This window comes from Rattus norvegicus, chromosome 5, assembly GCF_021556685.1.
Source record: "Rattus norvegicus strain SHRSP/BbbUtx chromosome 5, alternate assembly SHRSP_T2T, whole genome shotgun sequence".
Taxonomy (NCBI): Eukaryota; Metazoa; Chordata; class Mammalia; order Rodentia; family Muridae; genus Rattus; species Rattus norvegicus.
The window spans coordinates 50616852-50642033 of record NC_141538.1 but is presented as its reverse complement, the minus strand read 5'-3'; positions in this window follow the sequence as shown (position 1 = coordinate 50642033).

Here is a 25182-nt window from a genome sequence, read left to right as displayed (position 1 = left end):
AGAGGACAAAAAGAAAAATAGATGCTTGTTTGTAAAAGTAGAGTTTTGAACTATTAATTTACAATTTAGGAAGAGATTTCATGAATTAGAAAATTAAACATTGTAACTGTATATGGATATACATATATATCTATATTGCTAATATATGTGGATTATTGATTCAAAATAATAACATAAGAAAACTGTGTATTTTTCATTTAAATGAAGGGATGCATTCCTATCTTGCTAAACTTCACTTAGACTTCATTTGATTGGAATTGAAAAAGGTTTGAAAGACATCCCATCCGAACACTCAGCCAATGCTTGGCAATACCACCTCTTAGGCAGCCAGTCTTCATGTAGAGTGAGTGCATTACCCCTGCAAGTGCTGCATTTTAACATAAAAAGGCAAGTTATCTGATAACATGTTTTTTTTTTCTTCTCAAAGTCTGCAGATGTCTTTTCTTTCGAATTCGAAATATTTAAAGTCCGATTTAATTTCTCTTTTCAAGAGTTTAAAAGCCTCAAGGACTAGCCTGAGGTTGTATTCATTTCTTGGCTGTGTACTTAGTAGAAAAGAGCTCTCCCTCATTTGTATTCATTGGATGCATGTGGGGAGGAATGAGTAAATAAATTGTTAATACTCTTATTTTTCAAAAACTTACACGTGAATTTTTTAGCTGCGCAATTTCATTCTGTGTGTTTTCCTGGAACAACGACAGAAAACCCAGACTTATAAGGTTTGCTAACACAAAATGATTATCTGTAAAATTTTTGTGACTGTTTTGTACTTCAGAGTAAAGAAGAAAGAAGAAAAGAAAGATAGATAGTACATGGTTGCATCCAAAACTTTTAAGGGACTTGAGATTTTCCCTGTTTGTTTTCCCTAATAGTTCTGCTTTGGTACCCAGAACTCCAGTGTCTCATCTGAAGCAGAAATAATTGCACCAAATCTAGAGAGAAGTACACGAGGAGCAGTCAGATTCTGTGAAACAAAGATTGAACCAAGTTAATGCATGAGGGTTCACACTGTATATGCTGACAGTTCATCTTTGAAATGATTCTTAGTCTCTCTGCTTGTCCTAGACAGCCTCATTTACTCTGAAAGCTTCAATTGATGTCTTAACAACACCTAATTCTCCACTCTTCCTCTCAAACTTTCTGCTACATCTTGCTCCCATGTATCCAACTATCAGTGAGCATTCCTCCTCAGGTGATAGATTTCCCAATCTCATAATTTCTAACACTAAATCCAACAGTTTCACAGGGAAAAGTTTGTCGGGCTGTGCCTACTTTTAATGTGATTTGTAGTGCTTTGATCTATCTATTTAAGCAAACCAGAACCTTGGTTCTGGGCTGGAAATACTTCCATATCCTCTCCAATCACCACACCAAATATGCTCACTTATCTTTTGCCTGTGTTTCTAAACTGTACCTGCTGTTTGCATGCAGGTCTACATTTCAGAGTCTTGTGGATTTTCCCTTCCACCGAAGTATCAGCTAAACTGTTCTCTCAAACATTGCTTCTCTGGCTGTGCTTTTTAGTTTAGTTTAGTTTTTTGTTTTTCAACTTGACACAGGGCAGGGTCACCTGGGAAGAAGGAACTTGAACTGAAAAAAACATTCTTCTATCATATTGGCCCATGGGCACATATGTGGGGTACTTTCTTGATAATTGATTTGGGAGGAGCCAACCCATTGTAGAAAGTGCTATGTTTGGTGCTGAGCTACATGAGCGGGCAGGCTGAGAAAGCCTGGGGAGCAAGACAGGGAGTGACATTCTTCTGCAGGTTCTGCATAGGTTCTTGACTCCAAGTAGTATTGCTGCTTGAGTTCTTGCCTTGGGTTTCCCTGCTAATGGACTGTAAAGTGTAAGATAAAGCCAACCCTTTCTTCCCCGTGTTGCCTTGGGTCACAGTAGCTATCAGCACAGCTGAAGCTGAACCAGTGCGATCTTTCTTCCATCCCTCTGCTTTTCAACTGAAATGTAAAACTAGCTGTGTGACCCACCCATTCAATTTGCTCCGTGGTTCCATTTGAGCCATCCATGAAGTTCATACTCCCTCCAACAGAGAGCATGCTGCTTTGCATCTAAAATCCTCGCTTTTACTGCACATTAATTTCTCACTACCTCAGATTTCTCGCGTTTTTTTTTTAGATGCTGAGAAAAAGAAAACTATTATTTTCTCTCAAGAAATACAGTAATGTCACAGGTTTGTTCTCAGCATGACCTGCGCCCAAGGGCTTTGCTCTTGGATGCTCTTACCATTCTATGGCAGAAATGTTTTCATTTCCACTCTAAACCTACGTTTTCATGTAAACATTTAGTAGTACTTTAGTATTGACTTTATGAGGACAATGCACTCAGATTGTCCTTGATAGTTTATGTCATTTTCACATCATTGTCACATATCCCCTCTTACAACACACTAACACGCAGTAGGAAGGTACCATCTTCAATAAATTTCATAGTATAAATTTCATGAGACAAAGAATGTTCACTGACTGTAAACCCTAGAAAACACACACACACACACACACACACACACACACACAGACACACACACACACACACACATAATGGGACACACACAGACACACACACACAGACACACATACACACACACACAATGGGACACAGAGAGACAGGGACAGAAGAGACAGAGAGACAGAGACAGAGACAGAGACAGAGACAGAGACAGAGAAGCAGAAGCAGAGGATGGAGGAGTAGGCTATTATACTGGTCTTCTAGATAACTCCTAATTTCTTTTTGGAGGAAAAAGATGGCATTTCGAGTAAAACGGCAGTGATCTCATACGACCTAAACAGGGAAAAGAAAGAATAAAAGCTAGAAAAAAGCCAATGAAAGAATGTGTGAATGCTTGGGAAACACGGATTTATCATTTGTCAAACGCTCAGAACATAGTGCTCTGGCATTGGGATTTCAGGGTACTTGAAATACTCTTTCTTTTTTTTTCTTTTTTTTTACAAGCCGAGAAAGAAATTAGGGAAACGACACCCTTCATAATAGACCCAAATAATATAAAGTACCTCGGAGTGACTTTAACAAAGCAAGTAAAAGATCTGTACAATAAGAACTTCAAGACACTGAAGAAGGAAATTGAAGAAGACCTCAGAAGATGGAAAGATCTCCCATGCTCATGGATTGGCAGGATTAATATAGTAAATATGGCCATTTTACCAAAAGCGATCTACAGATTCAATGCAATCCCCATCAAAATACCAATCCAATTCTTCAAAGAGTTAGACAGAACTATTTACAAATTCATCTGGAATAACAAAAAACCCAGGATAGCTAAAGCTATCCTCAACAATAAAAGAACTTCAGGGGGAATGACTATCCCTGAACTCAAGCAGTATTACAGAGCAATAGTGATAAAAACTGCATGGTATTGGTACAGAGACAGACAGATAGACCAATGGAATAGAATTGAAGACCCAGAAATGAACCCACACACCTATGGTCACTTGATTTTTGACAAAGGAGCCAAAACCATCCAATGGAAAAAAGATTGCATTTTCAGCAAATGGTGCTGGTTCAACTAGAGGTCAACATGTAGAAGAATGCAGATCGATCCATGCTTATCACCCTGTACAAAGCTTAAGTCCAAGTGGATCAAGGACCTCCACATCAAAGCAGACACACTCAAACTAATAGAAGAAAAACTAGGGAAGCATCTGGAACACATGGGCACTGGAAAAAATTTCCTGAACAAAACACCAATGGCTTACGCTCTAAGATCAAGAATCGACAAATGGGATCTCATAAAACTGCAAAGCTTCTGTAAGGCAAAGGACACTGTGGTTAGGACAAAACGGCAACCAACAGATTGGGAAAAGATCTTTACCAATCCTACAACAGATAGAGGCCTTATATCCAAAATATACAAAGAACTCAAGAAGTTAGACCGCAGGGAAACAAATAACCCTATTAAAAAATGGGGCTCAGAGCTAAACAAAGAATTCACAGCTGAGGAATGCCGAATGGCGGAGAAACACCTAAAGAAATGTTCAACATCTTTAGTCATAAGGGAAATGAAATACTCTTTCTTAGTTGGCGCTTTACAGCCAGAGTCTCTTTAACATGCTCCTGGTTCAGCTACTTTGCAAAGGCTCTTGGCCACAGGAAAAGAGGACTCACTTTTGTGAGCATTGTGTTTTTAGGTTGGAAGGCTTGCATTTGCATAAGATTTTTCTCAGGGAAATGTTAATAGGGACCTGGATGTAAATATGAGGATACTGCTGCTCCAGATAGTTTTCTGTGGTTCCCTTTGATAGGAAAATCTCATGTACATATTCAGTGGATGAGCCTCACTTGCTCTCAGCTCAATATTCAACTAATTAATGTCATTCAAGCATTAAATGCTTGGCATTGACATTTGATCGAATTTCAAATCCTTGTTTTGAATGACTTGTACCTCAAAAAGAGCTTGTTTTGTATTTTATTTTTTCTTAGAGTTTGTGTACTTTTAATCCCCATACACTTAAAGAGGTTTTAACTATTCTTTTGGAATATATTTAAGTGACTGCCAGCTGCGATAGATAGATCTCCTACTTTGCTTACTTTAGGGCACTTGTGTGTATGCTTGTGAGTGCTGTGCCGAGAGGAGGGGTACCTCATCCTTAGGTACAGCAATTGGATTTTAAATGTTATGCTATTAACGAAGTGGCTCTGAATGAGGTTCATAGAAACAGTCCCATCCAATGTCAAGTAGGCAAGAAGTCTCTGAGTGATGCCTTAACCAGTGGATGGATGAAGATCTTCAAGTTCTAGTTATGCACCGTATTGAATATGAGAGGGAAAAGAGTAACCTTTTTATCTCAAAGATGCACAATTTAGATTTCACTTCAAGTTTTGTGTAAAAATATAATCATAGAAAATGCCTTTTAATAGATCCCTTTGTTCTCCTTGGATTCATCTTTATTCTACTTTTGGCAATTTTTATTTTTTAAAAATGTCACAGTAGTAGCTTCTGTTTTACATATTCTGAAAATGGAACGTGCATCTTCTCTATCCATAGAGGGTCTAACCGGCTTGTACTAGAGTTAGGATGAGCCCTTAACTACTCGGTGAATGACAGATACAGAGACTACATTTTATACACACACACACACACACACACACACACACACACACACACACACACGCACAAGAATTTTACTTAGACACTTTTTAGCATAATGAGGGAAACTTTGCTAAAAACTGTTTGAGTCAAGGTGAGAAAAAGCAAAGTTGTATTCATGTCTGAATATAGCAAGACAAGTGGAGAATTGCAGGTGATAAACAAAGTGAGGGGTGCAATAAATGATAAACTAGTATGAGGATATGTTGTCTGGGGCTGTTGCTTAAGTCCTCCTAACAGCATCGTTGTGCCAGATACTAGGAGAAACAATATGCATGTTGGATACGAAGTGTCACTGCAGATGCCTCTGGAAGCCAGCTCTAAGATACAACCATTGAGTTACCATTCTTTACCGTTTACATCTTACCTAAAGCCGGTACATTATGAAGTAGAAGTCAAGTGTCCCAATTCTTGACTACAGAATACATAAGCTGTCTTGCTCCTCAAAATATGGGACAGCTTGTTATGCGATAAGATCAATCAGAAAAATTTGCTGTTATTCTGATTTAAAGTGCATCATGCGTTTCCTAGGTACTGATAAACCCTTGCTAGCAGTTCATCCTGATTCCACAGACACTTTGTTTTGGTCTTTTTCCTACCAAGTGACTCCCTGAGATTGAAGATATGCCACTTCTACCAAAGCCTGGTCGTTCTCATAGAACGACCAACAGTTGGAGTCTCAGAGGCTAAGCCACTCCCTTCACCTGCTTCCACAACACTCCAGGTGGATGTGTCTTACTGTGGTTCCTTTTCCACACAGGAGGCTTCCTCTGCACGACTGTTCATCCATCTGAGAATCTGATTAATATATCTGCCTGCTTCCGCAAGTCAGAGTTATTCTGAAGTTTTTTCTTCCAGGGAGAAATCGGTTATGTTCAGAGATTCAAAACAGACAAAGTGCTGGGTCAAAGTGACTATTCAGTAAATATTTCATGACTAAATTAAGGATTTATTCTTAATGTTCATAGAAGTAGATAAAACTTTACTTTGGTGTAGTGTTATTGTAAACTCCAGTGGAGATGTGAATATCGATTTTTTAAATTTCACTTCACATTGTATCTGTAGCAAAATTTGAAAGAAAGCTAACTCTGACAGGGAGACGTGCTAGGTCTGAATCATTGTTTCTGTCACCTGACTTCCCAGCTAGTGTCTGGAGCCCTCAGAACTCCAGTCTTATTTCTAGGGTGCCCATACCATCAAGACTCGCCCAGTGGTTTACATGCACAAATAAAAGCCACAGAACCCTGCCCCTCCCCCCCAAATAAAAGGAGCTTGGAATGGAGGACTCTGAGCAGGTAATAAGGCTTGGTGACATCACCTAGCTCCCTCACACATCCATGTGAACATATACAGATGAACACAGATGCATGTATGCACACATGAATAGGATACTTGTTTGGCATTTAGTAGTTGGTAATAAAGTGGTAACAATGACAGTTTTTGACAGCAAAGAAATATTTTTGAAGGGCAGAGGTTAGTTAATAATAGACAAGAATAAATAGTAGACCTGCCTGCTACATATATTCAAAAAAAAAACAACCCAAAATGCTACACATCTTCACATCCCAAGTTATTCTACTACATTTGTTACAATGCCATATTAGTAACTAAACACACTCTTGTAAGAAGACATTTATAGGAAAGTGCATTCTTTAACCTGAGGCTACTGCATTTGTTAATCATCTGCTATGAATTGTTAATATAAGTTGTTTTGCACAAGGATACCATTTTTCCTATGAATTCTTAGAAACTTGTGGTTAAGAGGAACACTGGATAATGATGTCATTTCTCAATTAGCATTATTGGATTAAATTTCATGAATATTGCGTACCTCCCAAAGGCACATATGCCTGTGACAATGATTGAACCTTCCCACTGGGATATATTGCCAATAGCTCATGTATGTTTTCTCAATAATTTCTATAACAGATTTGCAGTAAGTACACACTTTGTAGGTGGGAAAACTGAGACACCGCAGAATGAAGTAACTTGTTCAGTGTATTAGTTATTTTTTCTAGAACCCTAAAGTTGATAATCAATATTATTCTTCACTTCTAGCTAATATGTTAATAATTGCTTTTAGCTTAATTGATGAGCACTGGATTTGAACTCAAAATGTATAACTTTATGATTGTCAATCTGTGCCATGCTATCGGCATCTGTTGTACTGCTGAGAAGAGTATGCTATGCGTCTTTCTGACTCTCACACATTTTCACAATTCTCTACTCTCCTCAAGAAAAATAAATAAACAGAAATACTAAAGTTACAACAATTCACAAGGCAAAATTTTAAACAAACATTTCCTATGTCATAAGGTCACACAAAGGGCTCCTTGGGGTGAACATCTGAAATAGGATTTCAAAGTAGTTCTAACAAAATTTGATCAGCATTTTCTGAACCTCAAAAATCTTTCCATCAAGATATATTTTAGATTGTTTGCCATTAACGTATGTAGCCATGTGTCCAAGGTACTAAGTTCTCCAGGAAGAAAGGAGAAATGTGCCCCCTCCACGCTCATTATTAAAGCCATCATATATTATCCTGTTTCTTTCTTAAAGGTGTTTGACATAATGAATAAAACCCAAAGTTGTTAGAATATAACAAATACATTTCAAAGTGGAATGGTATTTCTGAACTCTTGAGGAATTTTGTATAGAGACTTATTTTTCATAAAAAGGCAACATGAAAATCTACTGGAACAAGAAAAGCAATTTTAACCCAAAACATAATGTTTTCTCAAGAAATGCCATAAGTGAATTCTGTGAAATAATGCTAAAGTAAAATTTGTTTTACTTTGCACAATGCTTCTAATGTTCCATTTTCATTATCTTGGTCGTTGGTTGTTTAAAAAATGGAAGACTGCTAGGTAGAGTCATAAAGTTCTTGCAGTGTTTGGGCATGGTTTTAGGTGTTATACACATATCAAGTTAACTTTACATCATGAAAGACCCATGAGAAATTCATCTTACAAACATGATTCCATGGCACAGGAGGAATAAAGAATTCTCAGAGTTATATTCTAAGTGAGTTGCATGTAACTGCTAAGTTTTTTCTTACTAATAACTTTATTTCTCAAGTATGTCTAAATTCCATTGTTTCCCCTCTCATTAAATATTGTTTATTCAAGAGCAACAATTTTCATGACTTTTATAGAAAAAACAGTGCTGTCTCAGATACTTTGCCTATTATATCTCAAGAACATTCTATTTTTAAAATCATAGCCCCCCCAACAGAGATGTAATTTGTTTTAATTGGGTCACCTAAATGTCAATTATTTATATTGACTACAGCAATACTAATTTGGGGATTTCACAGGCCTTCATTCTTGCCTCGTATTCTGGCAATCTTCTCTGCTTTGCATAATCTTAATTATATTACTTTATTGAAGAGATGCAAGAAAAATGACATTCTTGTAAAGTGACTTCTCAATTAAATCAAACAGATCTGATAAGATTAAAGAAAATGCTGGCAAAGCACTGAGTGGTAAGAAAAAGAGACCATCCCCGTTAAATGAGTTACCAGGGACAAAACACAGAGTTCTATCAGGATACTGTTCACTTAGCATAATTAGTGTTTTTTTCTTTCCTTCGAGTTTAATGATTTATTAACTGTCAGGGCTAAGAGGAAGTTCTGCAATAATTATTCCAAAACACCATGTTTTGATTTATGCAGCAACTTTAATTTTCAAATACTTTAATCCTCTTTAGTATTTATCATGTTTGGATAAAATAAGAGTAAGTCTTATAGACAAAAATATAAAGATGGAGATGAGGTCGTGTGCTCAGTAAGCAGATGAAAATCTTGTAGTTCCACAGTGAGGCTAGAGTTTTGTCTTTTGTAAGTTCTGAAATGATTATCTTTTCCTAGAAATCATTTTATGCTGAACAGAAGAGACCCAGAGGAGACGGAGGGAAATTGGAAACGAAATATTTAAACACTTGGAATTAGAGAGCACCTTCTACAAAAATTGCAATGCATATATGTAAAGAAGCCAAGCAGTACCTAATGTCACCCTTCAGTGGCTTTCTTTTTTAATTTAAATAAGTGAAAGGAAGCACTTCACTGTAACTTTAAACAATACACATCATTAAAGAAAAAATCACAAGATTATAAGTTACAAACTTTTTGAGCTCCTGTTTTATTACTCATAGTATCAAAATGCTATCAGCTTTAATAAGAACTTGGAAAGCTGTGTGTGGTGACATACATTCTTTTTTTCTTGGCCCCTGAGAAGATGAGGCAGGACGACTGCAAGACAGAGGACAAGCTTGGGTTACCTCGAAAGCTTTAGGGCATTCTGAACTCTAAATTCCCCTTCTTAGAACCAAATGAAATGTGCAGTAGCTCTTGTAGGGTCTCATGAACTTTGGGAAAGATTGATGGGAAATAGAAGTAGCCCTGTGTTTACAAAACTTGTATAATATGATTGGACTAACTTGGATCATAAAACCCAAACATAACCTTGAATTTAATCCCTTCTGTATGTACCTTATTATCATATGATAGCAATATTATTGCACGTACATAAGCAGGAGGAAAACTGAACAGAGATTGACTATATCAGTGTGCCATGTCATTAATTAAAGATTGGTATGTAGATTTTTGAGAGAGTGGGAATGATGAAAACATCAGAAATACATGACCTAAAATCACAGTTATGCTTTGTGTAAGTTCTCAACAAAATACAGCACAAGCATACACTTGTTTAAACAAGTATGTAAGTGTAAACTGGTTTAAACAGCACACTGATATATGAAACAGTTTGATGCTCACACATACTTGATTCTCATCATGCCGGGTGGAAATAAAATATACTCATAAGAGCTTGACAGACTGACATTAACATAGCATATGTGGTCTCTTAAGAATTGAGGTTAATGATCTCATTACTTTAGTCTAACTTATATATTAGACATTTATCTTTAAATAAATCAATATATTAGCTCTTATTTCCTTGCTGTAAAGTTATTTGAGGGTATCTCTAACATGAAAGTTATGAAACACACACACACACACACACACACACACACAAACACTTGTGTGTCTGTATGTATGTATATGTTAAACAAAGCCTTAATTTCCCAGAGGCACAGCACCTAGTTCCATAATTATTATCAATTGTGTTCATATTTCACTTATACTTAATATTTAATATAATCAAGAGAATAACATAAGTTCTATATCTTTTTTTCTGAAGAGTATGTTATTAAAAAGACTAACACAATATACAGTGCTCAGGATTTGCTTTTGTTCAAGTTACACTGGAACCACTTTTCAAAATTTTTTTTTAATAATTTATTTTTTTTTATTAACTTGAGTATTTCTTATATACATTTCGAGTGTTATTCCCTTTCCCGGTTTCCGGGCAAACATCCCCCTCCCCCCTCCCCTTCCTTATGGGTGTTCCCCTCCCAACCCTCCCCCCATTGCCGCCCTCCCCCCATAGACTAGTTCACTGGGGGTTCAGTCTTAGCAGGACCCAGGGCTTCCCCTTCCACTGGTGCTCTTACTAGGATATTCATTGCTACCTATGGGGTCAGAGTCCAGGGTCAGTCCATGTATAGTCTTTAGGTAGTGGCTTAGTCCCTGGAAGCTCTGGTTGCTTGGCATTGTTGTACTTTTGGGGTCTCGAGCCCCTTCAAAATTTTTTTACAATGCGTGTACCTAGACACAGAACAATTTCTCATCCTAAAATTCCTACTAGTAAAATTATGAAAAGTTTTTCAGGGTGAAAACTGGACGTGATGAAAATGTCCACAGCTTTTGATGCATTTGGAAAAAATGCATGTGTGAGACAGAGTAAATAAACATTCATTCTCCAGGGAATGAATATTACTGAGAAATATGAACTACTGTATTTAGTATAGGTATTATATTGCATGAATATACATACATGTGCATAATATGTTTACATACACCATATATATACATTATATATATACATATATATGTGTGTGTGTGTGTATGTGGAGAGAGAGAGAGAGAGAGAGAGAGAGAGAGAGAGAGAGAGAGAGAGAGAGAGAGAGAATGTTCATTAAATATTAAGGGATATTCCTGTGTTGCTATAGTGCAGTTAGTGCTTGGTGCCGGGAATATGATGGAGAGGTCTAGAAACTATATGGAAACAACTGGCCAGGAATGCTTCCTCATTCATGTTTCTGTCCTTTATTTGTTATTATGATAACATGTGTTATATAGGACCAAGGAGATAAATGGTATTTGTAGAGATTGGAGATTTTTACATACATTACCAATATACCAGAACCATTCCTCATGTTTTTTTTTCTAGCATAATGGCATGTTTGTGCATTGATATAAACTGCTTTTTTTATAGTACAAATATGTATATATGTACACACACACATATATATTTGTATATATAAGCATATATACCTATTTTCAAGAGTATGACCTTTATGCCTAATGGTGAATATATAAGTTGATTATAATTTTTCTTCTACTGAAGGAATGTTCTGTAAATATCTAATGTTGCATGAATCTCTTGTCATTTTGATTTTTGAAAATTTGTGTTTAGAAAAATATTTTCTTTGAATTAAATTTACTTTAAAATGTAAAGTCTTTAAAGTTAAGCTCATTATATAGACTCCTTTAGATACTTTGGATTTCTATCCTTATCATTTATTTTTTCTTTTTAGGTAAAGAATTTACTTGGGAATTGCCTTTGTTCCTATGTGACTTGTATGCCAATTAGTAATAATACCTTGATAATTTGATTTTTCTAATTGTTCTTATACATGAAAAATGGAAATTTTTATATTATTGTATTTTAATGTCATGTGGTCTCTCTTGGAGGAAAGCATGTGTAGTTTGCAGGCACATCTGGGGAGTCAATAGTCATCTCAAGATGTTTTGAAGTCTACATTGAACATGCAGGACAACAGGCATAGGCACCAGGCTGGAGACCAAGTATGCAAGAACCAACCTGCAGCATGGTCCTCTCAATGTATGTCCTGTGCTATTCAGATGAAGCTGGTTATGCTACCCACCTACCCTATTGAAGCTTCTCCAAGTCCTTTAAGTTGTGAATTTTTGGGAAAACTTCACAAGGCGTATAAAACAGGGCAATCTGCATGCTGCAATAGACATAAGACAGAAATAGACACTGGACATCTCCCTTTGTTCTCAACCACATTACTGATCTGGATGGCTTGTCTCACTTGGTAATCATTTGGGCATCTTTTGAAATATACACCCTCCAAACTCCAAACCCAAAAACCTTTCAAAAACTCAAAAGTCCTACACTCTCATTTAAGCATCAAGTGATGTAAATCCTATATGCAGGATTTGCTGGTTGCCCCCTTCTAGTAACCTTCTCTGGGTTTCTGTATGCCTAGTCTCTGTTAACTCAATGCAGTTTCTGTGTGTGTGTGTGTGTGTGTGTGTGTGTGTGTACCTGTATTTCATTTTATATTTTGAGACTATAATATAATTACTCAATTTCTCTCTTCCCACAAAACTCTCACATAAACCCCTTCTGGCTGCCTTTCAAATTCATTACCTCTTATTCACTTTTATTATGCACATATATATGTATATATATGCATATATGTATCTATGTATATATATATATTTTAATAGAACCCAATACCTCTATATTTATATTACTTACATATGTATTTACAGGGCTATTTGGCACTGAACAACTGAATGGAGTTCTCATGTCCTGAGAAGACCACCTTTCTACCCACACTGCACCTAGGTTCTAGGTGCTTGCCTGGACGGGTCCTATCTGAATCTACTCATGAACCATTCTGTCAATCCATGAGCATGGGAGATCTCTCCATTTTCTGAGATCTTCAATTTCTTTCTTGAGAGTCTTGAAGTTATTATCATAAAGGTCTTTCACTTTCACTCTTGTTAGGGTTATTTTATCTTATCTGAGATATTTTATATTATCTGTGACTACTGTGAAGGGAATTGTCTCCCTAACTTCTTTCTCTGTCTATCATTTGTATAAAAAGGTAGTCCTGATTTATTTGGGTTAATTTTATATTTGGCCACTTCGTTGAAGTTATTTATCAGATGGAGAATTTGTTTGGTAAATTTTTTGGGGTGACTTAAATATACTATCATATCATCTGCAAATACTCATACCTTTAATTTTTCTTTGCCAATTTGTATCCTCTTGATCTATTTTTATCTTCTTATGGTTCTAGCTAGCCCTCAAATACTATATTGAATAGATATGGGGAAAATGGGCATTCTTGTATTGTCCCCGATTTTAGTGAGATTGCTTCAAAGATTTCTCCATTTAATTTGATGTTGGCTCTTTGTTTGTAGTAAATTGTTATATTATGCTTAGGTATGGGCCTTAATTTCCTGATCTCTCCAACACTTTTAACATGAAAAGGTGTTGTGTTTTGTCAAATGCTTTTACTGCATTTAAGGAGATTATTATGTAATTTTTTTCTTTGAGTTTGTTTATAGGGTGGATTATATTAATGGATTTCTGTATATTGAATTAATCTTGCATCCTTGGGACAAAGCCTACTTGATCGTTGTGAATGATGATTTGGATGTGTTCTTGGATTTGGTTTGTGAGATTTTTTTTTTTTTGGTTTGTGAGAATTTTATTGAGTATTTTTGCATTGATATTCATAAGTGACATTAGTCTTAAGTTTTCTTCTTTGGTAGGGTCCTTGTGTAGTTTAGGTATTAGAGTAATTGTGGCTTCATATAATGAATTAGGTAGTTTTTCTTCTGTTTCTATTTTATGGAGTAGCTTGAGGAATGTTGGTATCAGGTCTTCTTTGAAGGTCTGGTAGAATTCTGAACTAAATTCATCTGGCCCGGGGCTTTTTCTTTGCTTTTTCTTTTTTCTTTTTTTTCTTTTTTTTCTTTTCTTTTTTTTTTTGGTTGGGAGATGTTTTTTAATGACTTCTATGTCCTATGGTATATGGGCATGTTTAGACAGTTTACCTGCTCTTGATTTATCTTTAGTATGTGGTATCTGTCCAGAAAACCATCCATTTCATCTAGATTTTCCAGTTTTGCTGAGTGTAGGTTTTTGTAGTAGGATCTGAGGAATTTTTGAGTTTCCTCATTTTCTGTTATGTCACACTTTCATTTCCAATTTTTTAATTTGGATACTACCTCTAGGTCCTTTAGTTAGTTTGACTAGGGGTTTATCTATCTTGTTGATTCTCTCAAAGAACCAGCTTTTGGTTTTACTTATTCGTCATATTGTTCTTTTGTTTCTATTTCCTTGATTTCAGCCCTGAGGTTGACTATTTCCTGTCCTCTACTCCTATTGGGTGAGTTTGCTTCTTTTTTTTCTAGAGCTCTCAGGTGTGCTGTTAATTTGCTAGTGTAAGTTCTCTCCAGTTTCTTTATCAGTGCACGTAGTACTATGAATTCTTCTTAGCATTTCTTTCATTGTGTCCCAAAAGTTTGGGTATGATGTGTCAATATTTTCATTAAATTCCAGGAAGTCTTTTACTTCTTTCTGTATTTCATCCTTGACCAAATTATAATTGAGTAGAGAGTTGTTCAGTTTCCACAAGTATGTGGGTTATCTGTTGCTTTTGCTGTTATTGAAGATCAGCTTTAGGCCATGGTGGTCTGATAGGGTGCATAGGATTATTTCAATCTTCTTGTATCATTTGAATGTTGTTTTGTGACCAATTATATGGTCAATTTTGGAGAAGGTCCCATGAAAGGCTGAAAAGAAATTGCATTCTTTGGTTTTAGGGTGAAATGTTCTGTAGATATCTGTTAAATCAATTTCATTCATAACCTCTATTAGTTTTATTGTGTCTCTGTTTAGTTTCTGTTTTAATGACTTGTCCATTGGTGAGAGTGGAGTGTTGAAGTCTCCCACTATTATTGTGTTGGGATCAATATGTGTTTTGAGCTTTAGTAAAGTTTCTTTCATAAATGTGGGTGCCCTTGCATATGGGGCATAGATGTTCAGGATTGAGACTTTCTCTTGGTGAATTTTCCCTTTGATGAATATGAAGTGTCCTTCCTCATTTTGCTCGATAACATTTGATTGAAAGTCTATTTTATTGGATATTAGGATGGCCACTCAAGCTTGTTTCTTGGGATTATTTGCTTGGTAGAACTTTTTCCATCCTTTTACTCTCAGATAGTATCTGTCTTTGTTAATGAGGTGTGGTTCTTATATGCAGCAAAATGCTAGATCTTGTCTCTGTATCCATTCTGTAAGCTTATGTCTTTTTATAATGAGAGATATTAATGACTAATGACTATTGGTTCCTGTTATATTTGCTTTTGTAGGTAGCTTTCTGTGCTTCTGGTTTTCTCCTTTTGGCTTTGTTGTGAGATGCTTAATTTCTTTTCTTTGGTATAGGTATCTTCCTTTTTTTTTTTTTTTTGGAATTTTCCTTCTAGGATCTTCTGTAGGGCTGGATTAGTTAATATTTACTGTTTGAACTTGGTTTTGTCCTGAAATATTTTGATTTCTCCATCTATGTTGATTGAAAATTTTGCTGGGTATAGTAGCCTGGGCTGGCATTTGTGTTCTCTTAGAGTCTGCATGACCTCTGACCATACTCTTCTGGCTTTCATAATCTGTGTTGAGAAGTCTGGTGTAATACTGATAGGTCTGCCTTTGTATGTTACTTGGCCCTTTTCCCTTGCAGCTTTTAATAATCTTTCTTTGTCCTGTGTGTTTAGTGTTTTGATTACTATGTTACAAGAGTATTTTCTTTTCTGGCCCCATCTATTTGGTGTTCTGTAGGCTTCTTATACCATTATAGTCATTTCTTCTTTCTTTAGGTTGGGAAAGTTTTCTTCTATGGTTTTGTTAAGACATTTTCAGGTCATTTGAGTTGGGAATCTTCATTCTCCTCTATTCCAACTATTCTTAGATTTGGTCTTTTCATTTGTGTCCTGAGTTTCCTGGATGTTTTGGATTAGGAGGTTTTTATGTTTAAAATTTTCTTTAACCATCATGTCAATCTCTTCTACTGTATCTTCTACACCTGAGATTCCCTCTTCTATCTCTTATATTTTGTTGGTGATAATTAGATCTGTAATTCCTGACCTTTTTCCCAGGTTTTCAGTTTCCTGGTTTGCCTCCATTTGTGTCTTCTTTATTTTTTCTACTTCCACTTTCAGGTCTTGGACCACTTTATGCAATTCCTTCATCTGTTTGATTGTGTTTTCCTGTATTTCTTGAAGGGATTTATTTATTTATTCCTCTTAAAGGGCTTCTACCTGTTTACCTATGTTTTCCTGTATTTCTTTCATTGAGTTTATATCCTCCTTAAAGGACTCTATTATCTTCATGAGAGGATTTTGGGTCAGCTTCCTGATCGTCAGGTGTGGTGGTATATTTATGGCTGGCTGTGGTGGGAGAACTGGGTTCTGATGATGCCCACATACATTGGCTTCTGTTGTTTATGCGCTTGTGCTTACCTCTTGCCATCTGGTTGTCCCCAGTGTTTGTTGTTCTGGGTGACTCTGTCTGGAGTCTGCCTCTTATGTTCCAGGGTTGCAACAGGTCTCCTGGTAGGCCTATGGTCCTGTGAGGCCTTCTAACTGAAAGGTATTCAGAGAAGCTGCTGATTTGTTGCCCTGGCTGCAGTAGATCTCTTGGGAGGCCTTCAGACTGCTGGGCCTTCAGAGGAGCAGTCACACTGTTGTCCTATGAAGAGCTGTTCGCCACAGGGAAAGTGGGGGAGTCAATGGACTGTGGTTTTTGTTTCCTTGTGTGCAGCCACACTCCAAGGAGTCTTTTGGGTCAGTTGCCCTGCATGCCTCAGAGCCCCTGAGATGTTTTCAGACTGTGGTATACATGCCCAGTTGCCCTGTGTACAGAGGAACTCCTGGGATGCCTTCAAGCTGTGGTGTCCTAGGTGCAGTGGATCTCCTGGGATGTCTCTGGTTGTGGTGCCAGACACCCTGTGTGCAACAGATCTCCTCGAATGACTCAGGATGTGGTATCAAATATTTTGAGTACAGTAGTTCTTCCAGTATGCTTCAGGATGTTATGTCAAGTGTTCCGAGTGCAACAGGTCCTCTGGTATATCTGAGGATATAGCCTCTATATAAGTGTGGAGCACACTTTCTAGCAGTCTCTCCCAGCAGAAAGGAACATTGGGGAATGGATTGGTATGAGGCAGGGGGGTGGTTTGGGGAGGTGGTGGGTTCCTGAGTCCACTGACCTCCAACAGCTGCTGTGGGACTTGGTGGTGTGGGATGGGGTTCTTACCAAAAGCTGAGTGCAGCGGATCCTCTGGTATATCTGAAGATAGAGCCTCTTCCAGGAAGCCGACTAGCTAGCAGTCTGTCCCAGCAGAAAGGAGCAGCGTTATTCTTCTTTTATTCACCTTGAGATCAAGTTTGATTTTTTTCAGTTTCACAATAACACCAAAAGTTCTACTTGGTGCTTCTCTGTTACTTTCTATTTGCTTATTTTCAGAAACAGACTGAGTTTAGAAATCTTCAAACACCGGAAATTGAAAGAAATTATGCTACAAATGCCAGGCTTACTTTTGTATAAATGTCTTTTCTTACACAGAATGAATTTCTAAGTCTGGAATCCTTGCTAGCACCAAGGTTGATAGCACCAAGTTCTATGTTTACTTCCTCAGTTAATGGCCAGTGACACTCCCACATCTTCAAGCAGTGGCTTGATAATACCTCACATACTGTAACTCAGATTGACAAATATCTTCAAGTACCCTTCTCTATGAGATTAACACAGCGTTTCATTTTCCTATAGTATGTTTGCCCTTTACATTCAGGTTACAATAATTACCTTCCGTATTATTAAAGGCCCATCTTTCATTCTTTCCTTCTTCCTTCCTTCTTCCCCTCCCTCCCTCCCTTTCCTCTGTTACTCTTTCATGGGTGCATCTTGATAAAGAAAAAAAATGGTTTTGAATTTTTCAACCAAAATAAAAAGTATGAGATGAAAAAACAAAATGAATTTACATTTATATTGTAATATAACAGAAAATATTTTTTTCTTTTCTTTTTTTTCGGAGCTGGGGACTGAACCTAGGGCCTTGTGCTTGCTAGGCAAGCGCTCTACCACTGAGCTAAACCCCCAACCCAGAAAATATTTTTAAAAGAATGTAGTAACCTGCTAGAGAAAATTGAATCCAAAGGCCAACATTCTGGAGCTACTTGAGGGTCAGTAAATCTCCTCATGGCCGCAATAAAATAATTTAATGAATAAAAATATTAGACAAATAACAGATTAATGATATGTATGTCAAAATATGAATAGGTGATAAGAAACATGAAAATAAAAATATGATCATAAATAAGTTTGAAAAATATATAGAAAAATCTGTGAAGAAAATAGAAAAAGAAAAATTGACAGATGTATCATGTGCATTTAATAACAACAATGATAAAAAGTGTAGTTTCTCAACTCGGTCCAAGGACCTCTCTACTCAGCCTACGGCTTTTAACCAATTTTATAATAGTAGATGCAAATTCCCTTCTCTGGGAGCAGGCCTCATTTTCAATCACAAAGTAGTTGGTTACCAACATAACAGACATGCAAGTATTGTGCTAGTGGGTATATCTTACATGAGCTATTGGTAGTGTAGCACACAGAATTCACAGCTTAACAAGACTATTGATGACAAGTTTCTCTAAGTAATTGCTTCTATCCCTACAGAGTAGTGCTGCTGACAACTTTGGTCAGAGAAGTTTCTGTTTGCAGTGAGCAAATAACAAAGACTCATAGCTCCTCAGAGTACTCGAACTGTGACTGTTGAATGGTTAGACATAATGAAACATCTATGTCAATCCATCAAGGTTCAGAGAACTGTGTGGAAGAAACTGTAGAAAAATGTAACAAGCTGAAAAGAAGGTAGACTATTAAAAGGTATTGTCTTGACATAATGTGGCAGTTGTGTTCTTTCTGACATGATGTGACTTCACTCTGGAAGTCATAGCAGCTATGATTTTCTGCACAAGACCTGCAGATTACTGGGACCATTGACATCCTGTCAAGGACTTAGCAGAGACTCATGAGACTGCACTCTACTCTGAAGATCTATGCATAGTCAATGGTCATTGGGAAAGGAAGAGACATTATAACCAAAGTTGAGACGGTGATTCCATGTCTACTCTTTACTAAATAACCTTTCTTCCATGCTCATTTAAGTGACTCCAACGAAAGAAAAAAAAATGGGACATCAGCATCAGCAAAAACACATGAAAGTGGAATCAATGAGAATAGGCAAGAAACAAGAGGGGAACTTAAAAAGAAGGCAAGTGGAGATGGCTCAGCAGTAAAGAGTTTCTATTGGCAACCACAAGAACAGGGGTGCAGAATCTAGCATCTGCTTAACAAGCTGTGTGTCTAGCACACACTTATAACTCTGTCTTTGTGAAGGGTAGAGAAAGTAGGAACTTTCTAGCTTCTGGTGTAGCCAAGAAAGTTTAGGAAGAGACCCTGACTCAAAAGAATAGGTGGAGAGCAAAACAGGGGATAATCTGAAATATACACAGGTATAAAGGCATTTACATACACAGATGCAAACAAACCAAAAAACAAATACACTGTTAAAAAGAGTAAAGATTTCTTTGTAAACGGTTAAGTCATCCTTTGATATTGGTTATCAACAAATTAAACACAAAGTACTGTTTTCTAAAACCATTAGAATACTAAAAAAAAACCTTTCTTGTACAAATTTAGAAAAAGTAGATAAGGTTTAAAAAATTATACAATGTTTTAAAAATAATCAGAATAGGGTGCACATTTGAATGCAATCATTATCATTATCAACCCCCCCCCCCACTAGTCCCTTAGAAAAACTTGATTACGCCGGGTAATTATAATGCTCTTTCAGGAAAAGTATATGAAAAGTAAACTGAGTCTGGCCATGTTACTAAATCCAATTGTAAAGCAAAGTATTACTTTGAAAGTCATCCTGAAGGCTTTGAAAAATCTGTAATATCAGACGTCGTTTACTGCAGTCTCTATAGTGACACACTAAAGAGAAAATAATATCAGGAAACAAAGGTACTAAAATTACAAAGTCGATCAATAATTAGTTACTTTACACAAATCTCATCATTAACATTGGGATCAGAGAAAATTTTTATAAAAGAATGCAAATTTTCTCTCAACCCTGTATGATGGTATAAAACAGCCCCTTCTAATCTAGTTAGTAGTCGAGCTTCGTAGCAGAAGTGTGGTTGAGCTAAGCAGATTGCCAGCTTGTGTTAACAGGCAGGGTCAGGAATAAGCCCCATTGAACTGTGGCACCACTGTTACTGTTGAGCAAAACAGACTCTTACACAGCTGGCATTTTTGCCCAGCATCTTTGTTTCATATAACAGCATCCCTGTTCCATTGTTATTTCTGCACTGAAAATGTGATTTTGCAGACACTGCAACCACCTCCATAGACCATAAGAGTGTTCCATAGAGCCCTTACATGTTTGCTACTAGGTAATTCATCGTTTTTAGAAAGAGTTTATCTTTTGTGCAATCTAGTTTGCATACTCTGAGGTTTGAAGAAGTAAGTTATTAGTTTGTTACTTATATTTTACCTGCATTTACTTGTACCATGTGCATTTACTTGCCCACAGAGACATAAGAGGGTACTGGATCCCCTGGAACATGGTTATGAGTTACCCGGAGGGTGCTGGGGAATTCACTACATAGGTCGTCTGGAAGAACAGTCAGTGCTTTTAACCACTGATCAATCTCTATAGCCTGAAGATGTTAATGCATCACACATTTCGCTTCCCTTTTCAAGGGCAGTTTTTGCTTCCTACTAAGATTACTAATAGGCCCTTCAGGTATCATTTGGCCAAAAAGATGTAACCCATTAGTGGATAAAAATTGTAAGACTTGAGAAGATGATAACTGAAGGACTAGGCAGTAAATTTCATACTTGTAACAAGTGTGAAATAAACATACCTAAGGAATAGACCACCTAAGGAAAGAGGGATTGATTTTGGCCAATGGTTTCAAAAGTGTCAGCTAATGTTTGCCTGCCTCTGAGGTTCCTGTAATGGCAAGGTAGAGAGCCTTGATGGAAGAGTTTGAAAAGGTTCTTCTTGAGGGCTAGGAAAGAGCAGGCAGAGGAGAAGGAAGTAGGGACATGACTCACAGTGAATCATCCCAATGACCTAATTATCCGACAAAACCCACCTTCATTTTAGCTTTCTCAACAGCCTTTTGAAATGTTGACCATGCTAATGGAGAAAGGGATCATACTTTAATGATTAAAAATATACTTTTAGTATTAAAGAAAGAAATGTTGACTCTACCACTCTATTGATATTTGATGAAGATAGATTTCTCTAAGAGCAGCCACCTCTGAAGAGTGGTTAGTTTGAGGGAGGACACCCTCAAATGTGTGGGGCACTGCCTTTTTCAGCCAGAATGACAGCTCAATGAAGAAGAGAAAACCCTTTCTTTTACACATAGAAAATCTTAAGAAAATATATAGCCATTATTTTGAATTAATAGAAATTAGAAGCTTGGTTGAAACAAATCATTGTAATAATCAATGGTTTTCTATACATAACCACAGGACATTTACATTGAATCTTCATGAATGTACTGTTTATAATAGCAATAAAAGCAACTAAACATGTACAAATAAATTTAATACATTCTGTTAAAGTTTTTTGAAAGATAATATTACATTTGGACCTAACAGAAGAGTGCAAAAAGAAGATAGATTCTACTACTATTTAGGCAGAATAAATATTGTAAACAATTTCCAAATAAATACATAAATATATCCAATATAATTCCATCAAAATGTGTAATGGTTATTTTTCAAAAATCCAAACCCTGCACATTATGTCTAATGTGCACATTATGTCTATTACTTCAAGAGAAGTAAATCAAAGAAGAAATGGCAAAACTGAATTCAATTGTTCTCTGGTAAGATCTCGAGTTACACGTATCGTCATATTTAATATGCATGCAGGCAGAAGGATTAAGAAGAGAGTTGCTGCAGGCTTCCGTGACCCCTTCAGATTAAAATATGTTCTTTCATATTCCTAGTTTGCTGTTGTTTTAATCATGAAAGGACGATGAATTTTATCAAAATGTTGGGTTCTGTTGAGATAATTGCAAGCTTTCTATTGCTCTCTTTTGTTAGTCTGTTGAATAGGCTTCGTGTCATTAACCTTCCTTCCCTTCCTTTGATAAACACTATCTTGCTGTGATTTTAAAAATAATTGATAAATACAGCTTAGTAATTTTACTATACGAGTTTCACTGCTAGGCTAAAAGTTAAGTGAACTTGCTTACATTCTCCTCTAAAGTGCTGTGAAGAGTTCATGTGGGGTTTTCCCCTGTGTTTCTCAGGAACGGTGTTTATTGTGTACAAACTACTGAAACCTTGAGCACCCACGGAGTATACCTGGAAAACCTACTGATTGGTTGCTGTGATTTTTTTTTGCCTATATTTTAAGACGATCATTTAAATCCTTTAATTCTTTCAGTGCTAATCAGGATTCTCCAGAGAAGCATCATTGATAGAATGAATCATTGATTTGTCCGTCTATCTGTCTTTCTATCATCTATCTACCTACCTATCTTCCTATCTATCTATCTACCTACCTATCTATCTTCCTATCTATCTATCTATCTATCTATCTATCTATCTATCTATCTATCTATCTATCTACCTACCTATCTTCCTATCTATCTATCTATCTATCTATCTATCTATCTATCTATCTATCCATCCATCCATCTAATTATGTATCTATCATCTATCTTTACGGAGAGGCAATTTATTAGAACAACTTATAGGTTATGCTTCATCTTGTCCAACAATGACTGATTACCAACCAAAAGTCCAAGAATCCAGTAGTTGTTCAGTTCCTGAGGCTGAATGTCTCAGCTCTTCTTCTGTATACTCCCAACTCCTATGGAAGTAGGCTGTAATGTCAGTTCTAAACATTCTGAAATGTTTCATGGTCTTATCGGCAGTGTGAGCGAGGCAAAGAGGGAAAATTCCCTTTTCCAAATCTCTTATTATGTGACCCAAATTAAAGGTGGATCTCTGTACTTCAAATAGTTTAATTGAGAAAAATCCCTCCTAGGTGTACCCAGCTACTTGGGGTTCAGATAATTCCAGACGTAGTTAAGTAGACAACCAGGAATTGCCACTACACAGATGCAGTTCCCACCATCCAAACATAATTTCAGTTGGCCTCCTGATAGTCTACTTTGTGTGTATCCCTCTGGAGCCTTCCTAGTCATAGTCCACTTCTCCATAGAGTCCTACTGAGCTGTGTGAAAGCAGTTGATATTTAATACCTCAGTCTTTGCTTCTGGCTGGACCCTGGAGTGGCCCTTGCATAGTGAGCAAGCTATCCTATGATCACATCACTGTGTTTGTATGTGATTTAGAGAAAGTTCTCAGTTGTTACTGCTACTTTAAGAAAAAGTTGTTTCCTAGTTCCATCCCCAACACAGGAGCACAAAGGGACTCTCATCAATCAGATAGCCCAGATATTTTCTGAAAAATTTCTGGCCAAGCGAAGCATAGTTCTTTGAGGGTCTAGATAGCTAAAACATGGATTGACTTCAGGGAATTTAAAAATCGTAGTAAAACCAATGCAAATGTCAATGCAGTCTTTAGTACATTTTTATGGTCTGAATGTGAAAAGTCCTCCACAGTGTCAAGGGTTGTAGTACCTGATTCTAGTTGGTGACCTTGAGGTGAGCTACATAGAAGGGAACAGGTGACTGAAAACCAGACTATTAGGTTATATATAGCCCTGTCCATTTCTGGCTGGAGCTCTCTCTCTGCCTCCTCACAGGATACAAGGCAGGCAGTTGCCTCATGCTCTTTCTACCTATTTGCAATGCACTTCTATCAGCATACCTCAGAGCCAAGCCAACCACACCCTGCTTTGCTTGTTTCTAACAGATAATCTATCAAAGTCACTAGAGAAACTGATGCAAGCAGTAAGCTCCTACAGCTCTGAGCAGTGGGCTCTCTCAGTGGCATGGCGGTGCACAGGGTATTTTCTTATATCAAATCAGGTCATTCCTTTCTTTCAGTTTAATATTTAGTTTCTGGCTAACAGAATGCACAGGACTTGAGACAACTTTTTTTTAAAAAAATCAAGATTAGATTTCATGAAGGAAGGCAGAACCAAACCAAATCAACAAACAGAAAAGGTCACAGACAAATCCACAAAGAGCCTAATATTAATTTGTAACCCAAGGAATGAAGTTATGTGAGGGCAAACTTAACTCTTTTGGCAAGAATGTATGACAGCAGCCCACAACATTACCAAGCAGAGAGCTCCTCTGATTGTTGCTGTCTGAGGAAAGTATGCTGGTAGGAAATTTGCTAAGAAGACATTATCATAATTTCCCACAGAAAAGAATATATGTCTCTCAAAAGATAGTCTTCACAGTAGATGGCTATATGGTCCATGCCTACCATGACATGCACACACACACACATAGACACACACACACACACCTGTATTCATACCAATACACATGTCAACTGTGTAGCATTTCTTTTAGGTCTATCTGCTCCTTAGAAGAACAAAAACCCTAAGCACAACAAAGTCTACAGCTATAACAGACCAAACTGGAATAATGTAATAATACTTCATCAGAATAATGTAAAAATAAATTTGTCTAGAAATTCTACCAAACTTGCATTTACTCTAAATCCACCCCAGGTCTGAGGAGCACTAAGTCAACAAACCCCTGAGAGGGAAGAGGCATCATGCTTAGTGAGAGAAGTTTGAAAAATAGTCTTTTTCTGTACTGAGTAATACTTCAAATGTATGTTACTCTCTTCCTCCATCCTCAGAGGTCTAGCATGATGCCGTAGACAGCTCAATTGAGAAAAGAGGGACAGAGGATACATTAGGCAGGAAGGAAGAAAGAGCTAAAGGAGCACAATGCTTCTTCTACTCACTCCTTGTTACAGGTTTGGTAATAGATAAAAATGATTTAGTACCAAAACACTTGTATAATTTAGTTTAGCTTAATGGTTAGGTAGTTTTGATGACTAAACTGTGATTAAATTATAATTAAATCATAGTCCTTTTGTTCTCTAAGATTGATCAAGAAATTTTGGAGATGATTAGGAAGTTTCTT